The sequence below is a fragment of the Caretta caretta genome, chromosome 3 (genome assembly GCF_965140235.1).
Source record: "Caretta caretta isolate rCarCar2 chromosome 3, rCarCar1.hap1, whole genome shotgun sequence".
NCBI lineage: Eukaryota > Metazoa > Chordata > Testudines > Cheloniidae > Caretta > Caretta caretta.
This window is the reverse complement of record NC_134208.1, coordinates 38153578-38170484: the sequence shown is the minus strand read 5'-3', so window position 1 is coordinate 38170484 and position 16907 is coordinate 38153578. Positions and strand designations below refer to the sequence as shown.

Genomic DNA, 16907 nt, shown 5'->3' with positions numbered 1-16907 from the left:
TTTGCTGACTTGTCACAATCCTAATCTTTACACTTGGGTGCCAGCTTTCCCAAAGAGGATGGGAAGGGGAGGAGCAGTGGTGCGGCCATAGCCGTGATAACCTGTTACTTCACCCAACAGAGTGAGGCTAGTGTAGAAACAAGGAAAACACATATTGTACCCAGTAAAAGGGTGCAATAGGAAACTTCTAGCCATGCTTCCCCAGCACTCCCAGAGGCATTGTGCATCAGTCCAGCTCATTGTCTCCAGGAGCTCCGACTGGGATAATGCACATCTGCAGACACTCTCACTGTGGGTCACAGTCTTGCTGTAATAGGTCTGTTGATGCAAAATGCATCAAATTCACGTTTCTTTGCCATATCATCAAGGCTCATCACGCTTATGTATTTTTGATTCATAGTGTCAGTCCCCTCATCCCTTCAGCCTAGGCAGTGTTGTCTGTCTCTGCTGCCTGCTTGTCTGCTGCTCTCAGAAACATCGTTGTACTTTCTCCCATAGCATCTTCCCTTGATGATGCCCATTCCCAAACTGACCCATAAGGCTAATACTCACTCCACCACTAGGACTTGGTGTCAGATGACAATTTAATTAAAAAAGTAGAGCAATATAAAATTAACATGAAACATATGACATGGATTAAAAACTGGCTAAAACTGATAGGTCTCAAATTGTAGCTAGATGGGGGAATTATCACCAAGTGGGTATGTTTCTAGTTGGGTTCACAGGGATTGGTTATTGGCCCTTCACTGTTTAACTTTTTTATCAATGACCTAGAAGAAAACCTAAAATCATCAATTATAGTTTTCAGACAACACAAAGATTGGGGAAGTGGTAATTAATGAAGAGGACAGGTCACTGATACAGAGCAGCCTGCATCTCTTGGTAATCTGGGAGCAAGCAAATATGTTTTAATATGGCTAAATGTAAATGTATATGTCTAGGAACAAAGAGTGTAAGCCAGAGTTACAGAACGGGGGACTTTATTCTGGGAAGCAATGACTCTGGACAAGATTGCAGGGTTGTGTTGGATAATTAGCTGCATGTAAACTCCCAGTGTGACGCTCTGGCCCAAAAGGGCCTTCAATGCAATCCTTGGATGCATAGAAAGGGGAATCTTAGTAGGAGTAAAGAGGTTATTGTACCTCTGTCTTTGGCACTGCTTGAATATTATGTTCAGTTCTGGTGTCCATAATTCAAGAAATATTGATAAATTGGAGAGGCTTGAGAGAAGAGCCATAAGAATGATCATAGAAAGACACAGAACCATAGGGTTAAAAGGGACTGTGAGGGTCATCTAGTCTAACCTCATGATAAAGATGATTAGAAAACATGTCATACAGTGATAGACTTAAAAAGTTTAATCTATTTAGCTGAACAAAGAGAAGTTTAAGCGGTGACTTATTTAATACCTATAAGTACCTAAACAGGGAACAAATCTTTGATAATGGGCTCTTCAATCTAGCAGAAACAAGTATAACATGATCCAATGGCTGTAAATTGAAGCTAGACCAGTGGTTCTCAAACTTGTTCCGCTGCTTGTGCAGGGAAAGCCCCTGCTGGGCCGGGCCAGTTTGTTTACTTGCCGCGTCTGCAGGTTCGGCCAATTGCGGCTCCCACTGGCTGCGGTTCGCTGCTCCAGGCCAATGGGAGCTGCTGGAAGCGGTGGCCAGTACGTCCCTTGGCCCGCGCCGCTTCCAGCAGCTCCCATTGGCTGCGATTGGCTGAACCTGTGGACGTGGCAGGTAAACAAACCGGCTCAGCCCAGCAGGGGCTTTTCCAGCACAAGCGGCAGAACAAGTTTGGGAACCACTAAGCTAGACACATTCAGACTGGAAATACATTTTTAATGGTGAGAGTAATTAACCATTGGAACAATTTACTAAGTGTGGTAGATTTTCCATCGCTAACAATTTTTAAACCAAGACAGGATGTTTTTTCTAAAAGATATGCTTTAGGAATTATGCGCTAGGAATTATTTTTGGAAACAAAAAAGACAGTTTACCATCTAACTATAAGGCTACAGACAATAGGTATACACAGACCAGGGAGTACAGGGAAACAATGAGACAGTACTGGTCAGCATGATAGGCAGTGGTCTCAGCACACCAGCTGGCTTATCATTGTAAAGTATTTTATAGGTATCATAGTCCTTGAGAGTTTTAAGGAGGGTTTAAAGAAACAGAATGGAGAAACTTTGCAGATGTTACAAGGAGCTCCTCCCATGGGAGAAAGCACGAAAATGCTGCTTTGAAATAATTATTGTTGGATTTCTATTATTCAAGCTCACATCTAATTTAAGATAGGGTTTAACAGTAAGAAGAAGAAAGATGAGGAAGAGAAAGAAAAGAATAATGAAAAGATGAATCAACAGGGCCAGATATGTAGACAACTCTTTGAGGCAGGGACCATTTATGTTTCTACAATGCCTAACAAAATGAGGACCTGTTCCTGATGGCGGCTATGGGCTAAATAATATTAGATACTAGAAAACTATTGCTAAGGTCTCTTTCAGATACGTGGTACCTCTCCAGATTCTAGACATCTGTAGGCTACTTCCTTCATCCTCCATCTGGGATGGGTGGTTTTTATGCTATGGTTCCCAGATAACATAGTGATGAGCTCCAGTATAAATGAACAGATAGAAAGTCTAGTGCATGGCTGAGGACTAAGTATGTTGGATACTATTTTGCTTTATGATTTGCCTTTTTATTGTGCTTTTTGGGAATACTCCCTCCTTTTGGGTGATTACTATGAGATGTATTACTGGTCTTGGGTACCACGTATGCTGATTTTTAGTTATTGTATAAAATTAAAAATAAATGATTGGAGTTATATGGCCCCATAATAAAGAAATCAGAGTTTATGTTGCTGAGATTGAACTCTGAAGATTGTGGGCAAAGCTCAAAATCTTGTAGGGAGAGAGAGAAAGAAAAGAGGGGTGAATATCTAGAAACAGTTTAGCTTTTAAATATCCTTGGACCAGATCCTTCTGAAGTTTTACAGTCTCACAAGAGGAGCCAAGTATGTACACAAGAAACTATGGAAAAAAGATAAAGCAGAGCAAAGTACTTCATGGTATATACCTGGCCCAATAGAAAAGTCATGACATCCTTTCATAGGAAAAAGTTTGAAAAGGTTGCCCATTACTCCACGAAAAAGCAAATGAAAAGGCAAGATTTCAAATGTTCTGAAAATAAAGTGGTCTTAGCTTCTGAGGTGGCCCACTGAAAGCATAGAAGCAGAGATACTTTATCAAAGTAAACTGTGATCAAAACAGGCCAGCAAAGAGGTCATGAAAATGTCAGTTGCAAACCAAAGGTTTTTCTATTTTTTTAATAAATGTCATCATTTACACAGTAAAAAAACAAAACAAAACCAGGACTATTGTTTTTCATGAATTGCTCACTTCTAAAAGTGGCCCAATTTGCTGTCATACTTTGTGATGATTCTCAAAACCCTTTAATGGAACTCCTGGACAGAGGAGATCAGACTGAGCCCAGGCATGCTTGTTATTTTTCTTATTATATTGCAGTAGTATTTAAAGGCCCTGTCTAAGATCAGTTCCCTACTGTGCTTGGCACTATACGAACATACAGATAGTCAGAGAGAACTCCTGCCCCAAAAAGCATGCAATCTAAAAAGACAGAGATTGGAGAGGGGAATTATTATGTCCCTTTTACAAATCTGTCTATCTTGGGTACTTATATGACGCCCTTCACCATAGTTTCTGATTGCCATCCAGTCTAGTGCCTTACCTGCAAGACCATGCTTTCGAGTGTGCTCACATCAGAAATACACATGCTTGTCAATAAACTGTTTCCTTAGCAATGAGTCCCATTAAATAAAAATATCCACATACTCACCGGAACTATGTGAAAGAAAGAGAAAAGTACCTTTCAGAACTGTTTGTGCCTTTGTTTTACACCTTTTGCATGGTGCTTAGATTCTGTGATGAATGATAGGCTGCTTGGTAATGATTATAGATCTGTATCCCCCAATATAGTTGGGGTGGTGTGTTAGACTATCAGAGGGAAACAGAGAAGTTCCTATGCACTCCCAACACACTCACACGTCGATACAGTCACAAGAACAGTGAATACAAGCCATTAGTCTGAATAGCTTGTTCCATTGTTGGGTAGTTAGACCATCAAAGGGGTATTCCTCTACATGGACTTGCTGGTCCACTAGGAAAACTAGTTTGATGCAAAAGCATGAATTAATATCTTGGCCCTGTAAAAAGGACACCATTGGGCAATATGGTAGTTGATCCCAGACAAATGGTGAGGGTGGGGACTTTCAGAAAACTCAGATTCCTGTGTCCATGCTGGGTCCCAAGAGCCCATTTTTTTTGCTTCCTAAAAGAATGTAACTTGGTTCTGTTCTGTTCTCTTGAAGAGGGAATCCTGTGTAATTTAGCTTGTGGAGAAGCATAAAATGAGATGAGATTAAATATGCTGTGCGTTGCTTTAAAATCCTCTTTTTTTCTCTAATGCTTTATTCCAACTGTCACATAAAAATACTTTGTTTTAAGAAGGCTTTTGATCACTATACCACAGTTCACAGGTTTACAAAAGGAGGAAATGCAGGAGGCCAAAACTCAGTTAGGCCTGAAGGGTGATCAGCGCTTGGTACGCATAGGATACTGTAATTAGCTCCCAGTGGAAGAATTGCATGATTCTACCCCAAGACAGTTAAGAGCAAGAGACCTAAGACCTGAGTTAGGTGCTCTTGGAGACATTAATAAAGGGGCAGAGGTGCAGCTAGCCCTGCAACCATGACAGATACTATAGTGGCAGGTGCTTTAGAAATGTGCTTTAGAAACTATATATTGTAGAGATAGGATAGAAGTGGGATATCCTACTCACTGGTCTGGCTACTTGCAGCCTAAACATTCCCCAGCTAAGCCACCTATCTAGATTCCTGGGTGGGTTATCTGGGGAATGTTTAGGTTGCAAGTAGCCAAACCAGTGAGTAGGATATCCCACTTCTATCCTTTCTCTACAATATATAGTTCTGTTTTTGAACATGTAGATATTGACTGTCATTTCGAACTGAACAGACCATTTTTTCTCTTATTGTCTAGTGAACTCTGAAGTTTGAGTTTATCCTGAATATCTGTTTCCTGCAGCTTTTTTCTTTTAATTTTCCTGTGATGTTTCAAGATTTCAGATGAGTGTCCTGGCTATGAAAGTAACACACCTAGTGATATCTGGTAGAATCAACCTCCACTCCACATCTGAAAATCTAGGATTCCATTATCAGGATGAAAACATATGGCTATGAGCTGGATGAATCCTTGTTATAAGTTGAGTTAAAACCCCCATTGAGGTTGATAAGTGTGAATTCAGCCTTCAAATAACATAGTTGAGGCCTTTTGCTTACAGTTAAGATAAAATGGTGTGTGTGAACATGCCCAGGAGCTTTTGGCTGAGTATTGTTTTGCATAGAGAAATAGAGGGATGTGTGTGTGTGTGTGTGTGTGTAAAAAGCTAGAATGGAGCTTTTGGATCTGATGTTGGCTAAAGAGCTTTCGGGTTTATAAGCTAAAAAACTGCTCCTTTGCTCAGGGTAATGTACAGGACATCGTACATTACTTGTAAATAAACAAGATTGCAGAAAATACCAGACTTCGTCAATCTCTACTTCCAGCTGGAACATCCTCAGGGCCCTGAACTTTGACTAGCTACTTGGAATGAAAAGGGGCAACACTATTAAGAGTGTATTTCTTGAATCTCTAGTTGATTTCTAATTCATGCTCTTTCATTTAGAAATGTATGAGCATAAAATGTGACAAATACTAAGTATAGCTACCTTGTTTAGGTACTGGTTATGCTCATTACAGTAGTCATCAATATCTCAGTCTTCCATTGGGAATGCTGAGGAGAAAAGGGACAAGTCACAATAGATGAGCACTGTCAGGCACATTTCAATATTTCAGATGACAGCGGCTGCTTCAGCAGTCACAGTTTAAGTGCACTAGGTGTCAAAAGACAATAAACAGCACTGTGTTGGTTCCCTTTTTCTGTTTTAATGAAATATGAGAGAGGAGAGGAGTCATCTTCTGTATTTTCCTTAGAAAAGCAAAGCACTCTTTTTTAATACTGCTGTGGTAAGGTTGCATTTCTGAGAAAATCACATATGAGAAGTAGGAAAAAACCTATAAAATGACCTTTTCCATTCTTCTACCAGGGTAGATTTGTTCCCTTCACTGTATTTTTAAGTTCTTTATGCAATCTGTTTAAATAACTCAAGTAATGGAGATTTCACTACTGCCTTTGAAAATATTTTATATTCTAGTTATTCTCAGTGTTAGGAAATGTTTTTTATAATGAGTAAAACAGCATATAGAATCTCTATGTTGGGATCTAATTAACTGTGAATTAATGTGAGTTTTACTGTTGACTTTAGTGGGAGCAGATCTAAGCCAATGCTTGGCATGTTTGAAAGTCCTACCCCACTAGTATTTTAATATCTGGCTCACGTTGCCACTTTTAATACTTCAACCAACCTTGTTTGTGCTCATTTTATGAATTTAGGCCTGATTGAGCAGGTGAGTAATCCCATCTCTATTCTGCAAAGAAATTAAGTGCTCACTTATGTTCCACTGAAGTTAAAGTTAAGTACATGTGTGTTTTGTTGAATCAGGGCCTTCGATAACAACCTTCTGAAAGTGTAAATAATACTGCAGAGATAAAAGAAACAAAAAATGTTTAACAAGTGCAACCTGAATGAACATTAACTAGCATTTACTGATCTTGGACGTCTAATTCCAGCCAGAGCAATATTCACTGAAAAATTGAAGATAATATAATGATTCATGATCAGGATGGGAGGCTTCAGTTTTAGAAATAAGAGATGGTTCAACCCCATATTATATTTCATCTGAAAAAAAAAAAAAAAGATCAAGAGGGATCAGATAAACTACCTGCTCTGGACAGTAGTACCAATAAGGGCACCTGCTCTGGGTTACAAGTGAAGGCCAACAGCTGATCTAGAGGAGGGAAAATTATTCACCAAACTGTGGTGAAGGTGTAAGAGCTACAACCTCAGAACGATCTGCTATGTGCAAAAGGATTTCTAAGAAGGGGGTTGGTGTCCCCAAACAAAATTACTACTCTACATCTCCTTTGTCCCAAGGAGATACAGCGAGCCAGTGGGTGTTCAATGAAATATGGTCCACATTTTAGGCCAAACTCTGTAATGCCTGTATCATCTGCAGATTTCCGCCCTGAAATGTACTAACCCTAAATAAAGTCATCACCAGGTTTCACTAGTCCAACAGTTGAAATGATACAACATTGCAGATGCTGGAATAGCCAGTGTGAGACTCATGAATAAAGGTCAACGTTTTGTGGTGAATTCAAGTCTACTGTATTCTGGAGGAACCAGGCATATAAACAGGATAGCACTCATCCTCTAACTACTTTTTAATAAATCACTCAAAACGTCGAACCCTATGTCTGATTGACTGTTATAAACCAGAGGCATTGCAGCTACAGATGCTATTAAAGATGAATTCTATCAGCAACTGGCAGCAATGATGCAATCTATTCCGCTGCACATGCAATTTATTATACTTGGAGACATGATGTTGTACCTAGTCATCCCAGAAATCTCTTTAGAGCTATACTCAGGCCATTTTGCTCCAGAGCAATAAATGACAACTCTAAGATTACTGTCCCTTTGTGCTTATCACAACATTACCATTACTGGCAGTTTGTTCGGGTGTTTAGATATCTATCAGAAAACGTCGATATCCAACAATGGCCAGATGAGGAATGAGCTGGACCCTGAATCAGTCCAGAATTGTAGTATAGCAATGTAATACTAGGACTACAGAGGTGCAGAAGCCCCGGCAAACACTAGTCATCATCTTCTTGTGGCTAAAATGGCATTTGCTGCTTGATTTCAACTAAGTTTGAGGCACAACACGTATATAAAAATTCAGCACTTGCTAACACGTCACAGTGAAAAACAAATTTGATGCACCACATACTCTTCTGGTTGATGTAGAATTAGCCTAAATGGCCATAAGAACAGGCATTTCAGAAGCCATAGATGCCATCCCATAACCTACAAACAATGCCCCTGGCTGTGCAATTGAGATATTTCAAATTTTGCAAAAGAAATCTGAAGCCAGACAGTGCTATGATGACACTGAACATAAACATTTACAAAGTATTTTTAAGTGAGATCAAAAGTGGATCATAAAGCTTATTCTGAGAACTTGACAAAAGAGGCAGAAGTGGGAATTCGATCTAATAAATTCCAAACTGTATGCAAAACTATTCAATAACTTTGACCCAAAACTGGACTTTGCATCGGGTCTATGCTCATAAACAAGAAAAAGTTCTGCAAAGGTAAAAAGAATATTATGAGTCTGGACTTAACCATCCTGAAGCAACTCCATGTTCAGATCTGGATGCATTAGCAGTAGATCATAGAATCGTAAGACTGGAAAGGCCCTTGAGAAGTCTTCCAGTCCAGTCCTCTGCACTCAAGGCAGGACTAAGTATTATCTAGACCAGTGTTTCCCAAACTTGGGATGCCACTTGTGCTGGGAAAGCCCCTGGTGGGCCCGGCCAGTTTGTTTACCTGCCGTGTCCACAGGTTCGGCCGATTGCGGTTCCCACTGGCCGCGGTTTGCTGTGCCCAGCCAAAGGGGGCTGCGGGAAATGGCGCAGGCTGAGGGACATACTGGTTGCTGCTTCCCGCAGCCCCCATTGGCCGGGCACAGCAAACCACGGCCAGTGGGAGCCGTGATTGGCCGAACCTGCGGACGCTGTAGGTAAACAAACCTGGGCCAGGGGCTTTCCCTGAACAAGCGGCGTCCCAAGTTTGGGAAACACTGATCTAGACCATTCCTGATAGGAGTTTGTTAAAATTAGGTTAGACAATCTGCAATGATGGAGATTCCACAACCTTCCTAGGCAATTTATTCCAGTGCTTAACCACTCTGAAAGGAAGATTTTCTAATGTCCAACCTAAACTGCCCTTGCTGCAATTTCAGCCCATTGCTTCTTGTCCTGCTTTCAGAGTTTAAAGAGAACAATTTTTCCCTCCTCCTTGTAACAACCTTTTATGTACTAGAAAACTGTTATAATGTACTTCCCTCCCCTGCAGTTTTTTTCTTTTCTAGATTAAACAAACCCAATTTTTCAACCTTCCCTCATAGGTCAGGTTTTCTAGACCTTTAATCATTTTTGTTGCTCTTCCCTGGGCTTTCTCAAATTATTTCACATCTTTCCTGAAATGTGGCACCCAGAACTGGATACAATACTCCAGTTGAGGCCTAACTAGCATGGAGTACAGAGGAAGAATTACTTATTGTGTCTTGCTTAAAACACTCCTGTTAATGCAGCCCAGAATGATGTCTGTAACAGTAAGAGTGTTACACTGTTGACTCATTTAGCTTGTGATCCACTATCACCCCCAGATCCCTTTCCTCAGTACTCCTTCCTAGGCAGTCATTTCCCATTTTGTATGTTTGCAACTGATTGTATAGCTGCATCTAGTTGGAAGAGGTTCACTCTGCCATAAAGAAACTGTGAAGCAGGCATGCTACTAGAGCCAACAGCATAACACCTGAACTTCTTCAAAAGAGCCATGAGTGTAGTATTTTTCTGGGCCTGGACAACTGGGAAGGTACCAGCAGAGTGGAAGGAAGGGACCATTATCTCACCCTATAAGTGGAAAGGCCCATGCACTGGATATGGTAGCTAAAGACCAATAACTCTGCTTCCTGCCCTTAGAGAAGTCCTCACATATGTCCTACTCACCTGACTCAAGCCTCTCCTTGTGAAACACCATCCTCCAGGACAATCGGATTTCACTGCTGAGCAATCTACACTGGACACTATACTTGCTCTCTCATTTATGTTAGGTCTTGTCTACATTACCCACTGGATTGACGAGCAGTGATCGATCCAGTGGGGGTCAATTTATCACATCTAGACTAGATGCGATAAATTGACTGCCGAACCCTCTTCTGTCGACTCTGGTACTCCACCGGAGCGAGAGGTGCAGGCAGAGTCGACAGGGGAACGTCAGCTGTCAACTTATCACAGTGAAGACACCACGGTGAGTAGATCTAAGTATGTCGACTTCAGCTACATTATTCATGTAGCTGAAGTTGCGTAACTTAGATCGATTCCCCCCCCTCCAAGTGTAGACCAGGCCTCAGATCCATCATGAATTTAACTAGATAGGTTTAATGACAGCATTACAAGTTATTGTTAGAGCTGCCTTGTGGAAGGCCATACAAGAGTCATCTGTGTTCCTGACATCCTCCTGAGGCTAATTCTAGATCTACATAATAATTCAGGGGACCCATAGGTCTGAGAGATTTTACACTAGATCTGGGGTAAAGCAGGAATGTGTCTTGGCCCCAGCCCTGTGCACAGTGAATAAGCTCTTTGAACATGTTTCAGCAAATATCGGTATAACTATGGGGTCTTCTTCTTTTACCAACCTGGATTATGCAAATAATGTTGACCTCTTTGGTCAGGAAACAAACAGTTTCAAAGATGCCCTAGAGAGCTTCCAGCACAAAGCAGCTGCCCTTGGGCTAAGGGTTTTATTGGGCAAAAACAAAAATCCAGAAGTTGGTGCAACACATCTGTGCTTCCAGACAAACTGTGTAGGTAGTAGATAACTTCATCTATCTGGGCAGTAAATTGTCATCGAAAGGGCACAGTCAGCCAAATATCCTAAAGAGAATTATTTTAGCAGCCTTAATCATGAAGGACCTAGCATAGGTTCTGGAGCCAAAAGAAGATAGAACTATATATGTTAGGTTCCCTCGACACCTCTTCCACTTGGACCCACAAAAACTTAATTTGACTCCAAACTCATCACTCAGGTTCCTTTATTTGGCACATTAGTAAAGCTATACTGAGTTGATCAGACTCAAATGCAGATGATGGATGCAGTGTACATCACAGATACAAAGTCATGCAACAAAATGTTTTCTATTATATATTTCTACCAACACTAGTTCCTAACTATACACTTCATGGACGAGCTGGTTACTTTACAGGAACCAATCCCTGTACAGCATGCTCTGTCCATGTGCTATTCATGCATAATCTAACCTTTACCTTATCTTATATTTAGGCTTGTTTAATAATACCAGGATGTTCCTGCTGCTCTTAGCTAGCCATCCTGATTCCAGCATACTGCTTGTTATGACAATATAATCTTCCATTCAGCTTTCTACTCAAGGCACTAAGAAATGAGGCAAGTTACTTATGTCAAGCCAAGCCTACAATATACAAAAGGACAGATTTATAAAACCTGCATACTTACAATGCTCTCATATGGATCTGAAACTCGAACGTTGCTTAAACAAGACATCCAACATGGGAGAATTCTATATTTGACATAATCTGACAAAAAAGAGGAACGGATCAAAGAATTAAAAATGAACAGTAACTTAGGTACAAATGATCATGACTTGATCACATTTATAATATGCAAACTGAATAAAGTCTCATCCAGTTTTATATATACTGGGTGCTTTATAAGGGCTAATTTTACAAAGCTGTCCTCTGCTCTCTACACTAGCTTCCCATAGAACACCGAACCAAGTTCAAGATCTCATAGAATAGAACTTTATTGAGGGCCAGTCTGTCACTATCGAATGAACTCCCCCATGAACCAAGGACCGTCACAAACTTCACCACTTCCTTTTCATTGACCTTTCCTTTTTTTGGCCTTGCCTTTCTAACAAACACATACCTGTGTTGTGTGTGTGTGTGTGTGTGTACACATGGTGCTATGTGCAAATGTGCTATATGTTTTTTTAAAAAAAATTTCACAAAACAAAATACTCTACTGCACAGACTTCTTCCCCTGGGATGAGGATTAGCAAACAAATAACATGTGACAGTAGATACTCATATTGCTTAAAGCACTACTGGAAAGCACTCTGATACTATTATGATGAGTGTTGTAGAAGAACCTGTATAGAATTTGAGTAAGACTTGCGTTGCTACTTTTTTCTACTTTCTTCCTAGGGGAACATGCAATGTAAATATTGTATTGGCCTGAAAAATGGAGGAAAGTTTCAGTAGTCAGATGGGGTATATCATCAGAATTAAGTATTAAACTCCCCCAAATATATATTATGTATATTTTACCATAGCAGAAGGGACATATCAGGTCAAAATGGCCTCATAATTGGAATTTGGTAAAACTAAGCTTTAACTAAACCTAAGAACAGATTAAATGGTTCCATTTTTTAAAATTCCTTTACAAACAGGTTAAAAATAAAATTTCTGTAGTGCTTGCAAACACACATTGGCATTGTGCTACTACAGAAAAACTGGAAAGTGAAATTAAATACAAACAAATATGAAACACACGACTCTATTATTATTCTATCTGAGAGAAATGCAAAATGTAATCTAACAGCATAAACAGTGAAAAGTAAATAAGATTTTTGAGTCTTTCAGTTTAAGTTATCCAAGGTGGGGGTTTTTAATCTATAATTTGTAACTTGTCCCTTCATAAATAATTTTCATCATGTAAAATTATTTAGTTCCATATAGTTATAAAATATACATATACACTAGTTCATCAATGCAAGTCAGGAACAGTTACAATCAGGTATTATTGAACAAGGTCATCATTTCAATGCATTCTAGCAAAAAACACTCCAACAGTTCATTTTAGCACTAAATTGTGAGGGATATCTGAAAGAAATTGAGTTGAGCATTCAGTTAAAGATATTCTCAGTGAGATGTCTTCTTTTACAAGAATTATTTCACAAGTACATTTTGCAAGGTTAACTATACATGTTTAATGGTAAAATAATTACATATATGATATGCACTTTTCCCCCTTAAAAATATTGTTTTTATGTTTCTGATGTAAATCAGTTCAGCAGACCTTCAGCCAATACAAGGCTTGATCTTATAGCTCATAGCAAGGCAAAACTCCCATGGACTTATGTTATAATATGTGGAAAAATCACAAAAAACACTTAGGACTCAATTCAAGAAAGCAAATTTGTTCTTAAGAACATGCATATAGCTAAGCAAGAATGTAAGTGCTTTCATAAATAAGGAGGGACATAAGAACAGGCTTAAGTGCTTTTTTTAAGATTCAAGGTCTTAAGGAATGCATCAGAAGAATTAACTCAGATTGACTTCCATGAGAGTGGTGGCTAATTAAGTATGGTAGATTTGGATTCCAAATTTCAAACAAATTAAAAAACAGCCAAACAACAACAAAATAAAATGCCTTCTGAGTCTCTCATGAACACTGATAAATAATTTGCATAGTATCTTTTAAAAATGAAAAATATACTAATTAGTGCTGCATCCCCAGTCCCAGCTGCTCCCTTTGCTCGGCACAAGAACTATCCAGAAAATGGAAATTCCTTCCCACAAAAGAAAATTGAGTTTTTGAAAAAATCGTTCAACTCAAATAGAAATGAAATGTCAGAAACACAACATTTTTCATGAGCAGGGTTTCCAAGAAAAATTCCATTTCAGGAGAACCTACATGGAATTTTTTTGCTTCCCAGCTGTCCCCCTGAATGAAATTGACTTGAGAAGCTGTGAAATTGTCAAGTGAGGGAGGCCGAGAGCCAGGGAGGTGGAGAATCATCATCAGCATCCCCCCTGGAAAGCTTTGGTCAATTTTACTAGAGCTTTCCTGTCCAGGTGCTGATGAGACAGCGAACCCACCTGCTCAGCCTTTCTCGCATCTCTGGGGCCAGAGCAGAAAGCCCAGGTATTCAGGTCCTAAAACTGGAGGGTAAGCTGAAAGTCTGAGTGCCCAGGATCTCTGCCTCTCCAACCCCAATGCTGGCGGTGAGACAGGGAGGCAGATTCAGGTAGCTCAGCCTCAGAAGCCTTCCAGGAAAGCATTTGTCATATTATTGAAGGAAAAACATTTTTTTGGCAAGGCTGAAATTTTCTGACAAAATATTTGATGAGCTCCACTATAAATACTCTACCTCCCTTCACAATTACTTACCCCTGTCAGTGGACCAATTTTTCTAAAGGATTTCAATCTGGTTTATAAATTCATTAAATTGCAAAAAGATTTAGAAAGTTTTGAAAATCTGGCCCATAATTTCCAAAAAAATAGAACTTTTAAAGATAAGTTAGTGGGGGTTACATGCTGCTTCTATTAAGTCAATGTCAAAAATCCCATTGACTTTACTGGGGACAGATTGAAAGCAGAATGTTCAAAGATGAAAGTGCACCCTGTCCCCCTACAACAAATCTCTCTAGGTTCATTGGACACTGAAATAATTTAATTTAGAAGATTCAAAATGGAGGAAATGATTCTATCTTTGTAGATTTCTTTCTTCTCAGCTAGTTTATTTAACAAGACATCCTTTATGAATCAAGCCAAATAGGCCCTGAAAGTTACTGTGCATTTAAGATAACAAAAAGTCACCATGTACTTAATATACCAGAGATTCATTTTAACATGTCATCCATACTCTTAGAATTAGCAGGTTTCAGAGTAACAGCCGTGTTAGTCTGTATTCGCAAAAAGAAAAGGAGTACTTGTGGCACCTTAGAGACTAACCACTCACTTTCCTGCTGGCAATCCTTTAGGATAGGTTGTAGATCCTTAATAATGCATTGGAGGGGTTTTAGTTGGGGGCTGAAGGTGACGGCTAGTGGCGTTCTGTTATTTTCTTTGTTAGGCCTGTCCTGTAGTAGGTAACTTCTGGGAACTCTTCTGGCTCTATCAATCTGTTTCTTTACTTCCGCAGGTGGGTATTGTAGTTGTAAGAAAGCTTGACAGAGATCTTGTAGGTGTTTGTCTCTGTCTGAGGGGTTGGAGCAAATGCGGTTGTATCGCAGAGCTTGGCTGTAGACGATGGATCGTGTGGTGTGGTCAGGGTGAAAGCTGGAGGCATGCAGGTAGGAATAGCGGTCAGTAGGTTTCCGGTATAGGGTGGTGTTTATGTGACCATTGTTTATTAGCACTGTAGTGTCCAGGAAGTGGATCTCTTGTGTGGACTGGACCAGGCTGAGGTTGATGGTGGGATGGAAATTGTTGAATTCCCAGAAGTTACCTACTACAGGACAGGCCTAACAAAGAAAATAACAGAACGCCACTAGTCGTCACCTTCAGACCCCAACTAAAACCCCTCCAATGCATTATTAAGGATCTACAACCTATCCTAAAGGATGACCCAACACTCTCACAAATCTTGGGAGACAGGCCAGTCCTTGACTACAGACAGCCCCGCAACCTGAAGCAAATACTCACCAACAACCACATACCACACAACAGAACCACTAACCCAGGAACTTATCCTTGCAACAAAGCCCGTTGCCAACTGTGCCCACATATCTATTCAGGGGACACCATCACAGGGCCTAATAACATCAGCCACACTATCAGAGGCTCGTTCACCTGCACATCCACCAATGTGATATATGCCATCATGTGCCAGCAATGCCCCTCTGCCATGTACATTGGTCAAACTGGACAGTCTCTGCGTAAAAGAATAAATGGACACAAATCAGATGTCAAGAATTATAACATTCATAAACCAGTCGGAGAACACTTCAATCTCTCTGGTCACGCAATCACAGACATGAAGGTCGCTATCTTAAAACAAAAAAACTTCAAATCCAGACTCCAGCGAGAAACTGCTGAATTGGAATTCATTTGCAAATTGGATACTATTAATTTAGGCTTAAATAGAGACTGGGAGTGGCTAAGTCATTATGCAAGGTAGCCTATTTCCCCTTGTTTTTTCCTACTCTCCCCCCCCCCCCCGGGTGTTCTGGTTTAACTTGGATTTAAACTTTGAGAGTGGTCAGTTTGGATGAGCTATTGCCAGCAGGAAAGTGAGTTTGTGTGTGTATGGACGTGGGGGGGGGGGTGAGAAGGCCTGGATTTGTGCTGGGGGTGGCCCACCTTGATTATCATGCGCATTGTGGGGAGAGTGGTCACTTTGGATGAGCTATTGCCAGCGGGATAGTGAGTTTATGTGTGTGGTTTTTGGGAGGGGGGTGGGGGGGTGAGAGAACCTGGATTTGTGCAGGAAATGGCCCAACTTGATTGTCATGCACATTGTGTGGAGAGTTGTCACTTTGGATGAGCTATCACCAGCAGGAGAGTGAATTTGTGTGGGGGGGTGGAGGGCGAGAAAACCTGGATTTGTGCTGGAAATGGCCCAACTTGATGATCACTTTAGATAAGCTATTACCAGCAGGACAGTGGGGTGGGAGGAGGTATTGTTTCATATTCTGTGTGTGTATATAAAGTCTGCTGCAGTTTCCACGGTATGCATCCGATGAAGTGAGCTGTAGCTCACGAAAGCTCATGCTCAAATAAATTGGTTAGTCTCTAAGGTGCCACAAGTACTCCTTTTCTTTTTTTAGAATTAGCAGAATCTGGACTCCTACTGTTCTCACATTCTTGACTTGCAGACTGTTTTCAAAAGATTTTATATTACCATTTTCCCTTTATTTTATTTAATGGTCTTTCTGACTATGTTCTTATGACCTTCTGAAGTTAGTTGGAGCAATGCAGTTTTACCATTCATGTCAGATAGCTCCAAACTAAGGAAATATTTTATTGATCACAAGAAACAGTATCTTGAAGAGAGTCAAAGATGTCTTTTGAGCATTTGAGTGCTGTTTGTGGTCAGCATTGAAAATTTATAGTAATTGAGACATTTAGAGAATTCCAGGAAAGAAGGACCCGAGTCTGTACAATTACCTGTTTTGGGGAAGTCAACTTAGATGGAGAAGTTAGCTGGATTTCTCTGGCTTTCCAGCTGTTTCCAAAGAATAACTCCTCATGAAATTATTTCAGTCAGATAATAAATTTAATATAACATTAAATGTTAGTGGGGAGGGATAGCTCAGTGGTTTGAACATTGGCCTGCTAAACCTAGGGTTGTGAGTTCAATCTTTGAG

General features: G+C 40.2%; 1 protein-coding gene across 5 annotated transcripts in view; it reads left to right on the top strand.

The window, feature by feature from the left end:
• The window catches only part of SNTG2 (syntrophin gamma 2), a 487892-nt gene that overhangs the window by 327117 nt on the left and 143868 nt on the right, over window positions 1–16907 (top strand). The gene's annotated exons all lie outside the window — the stretch shown is intronic.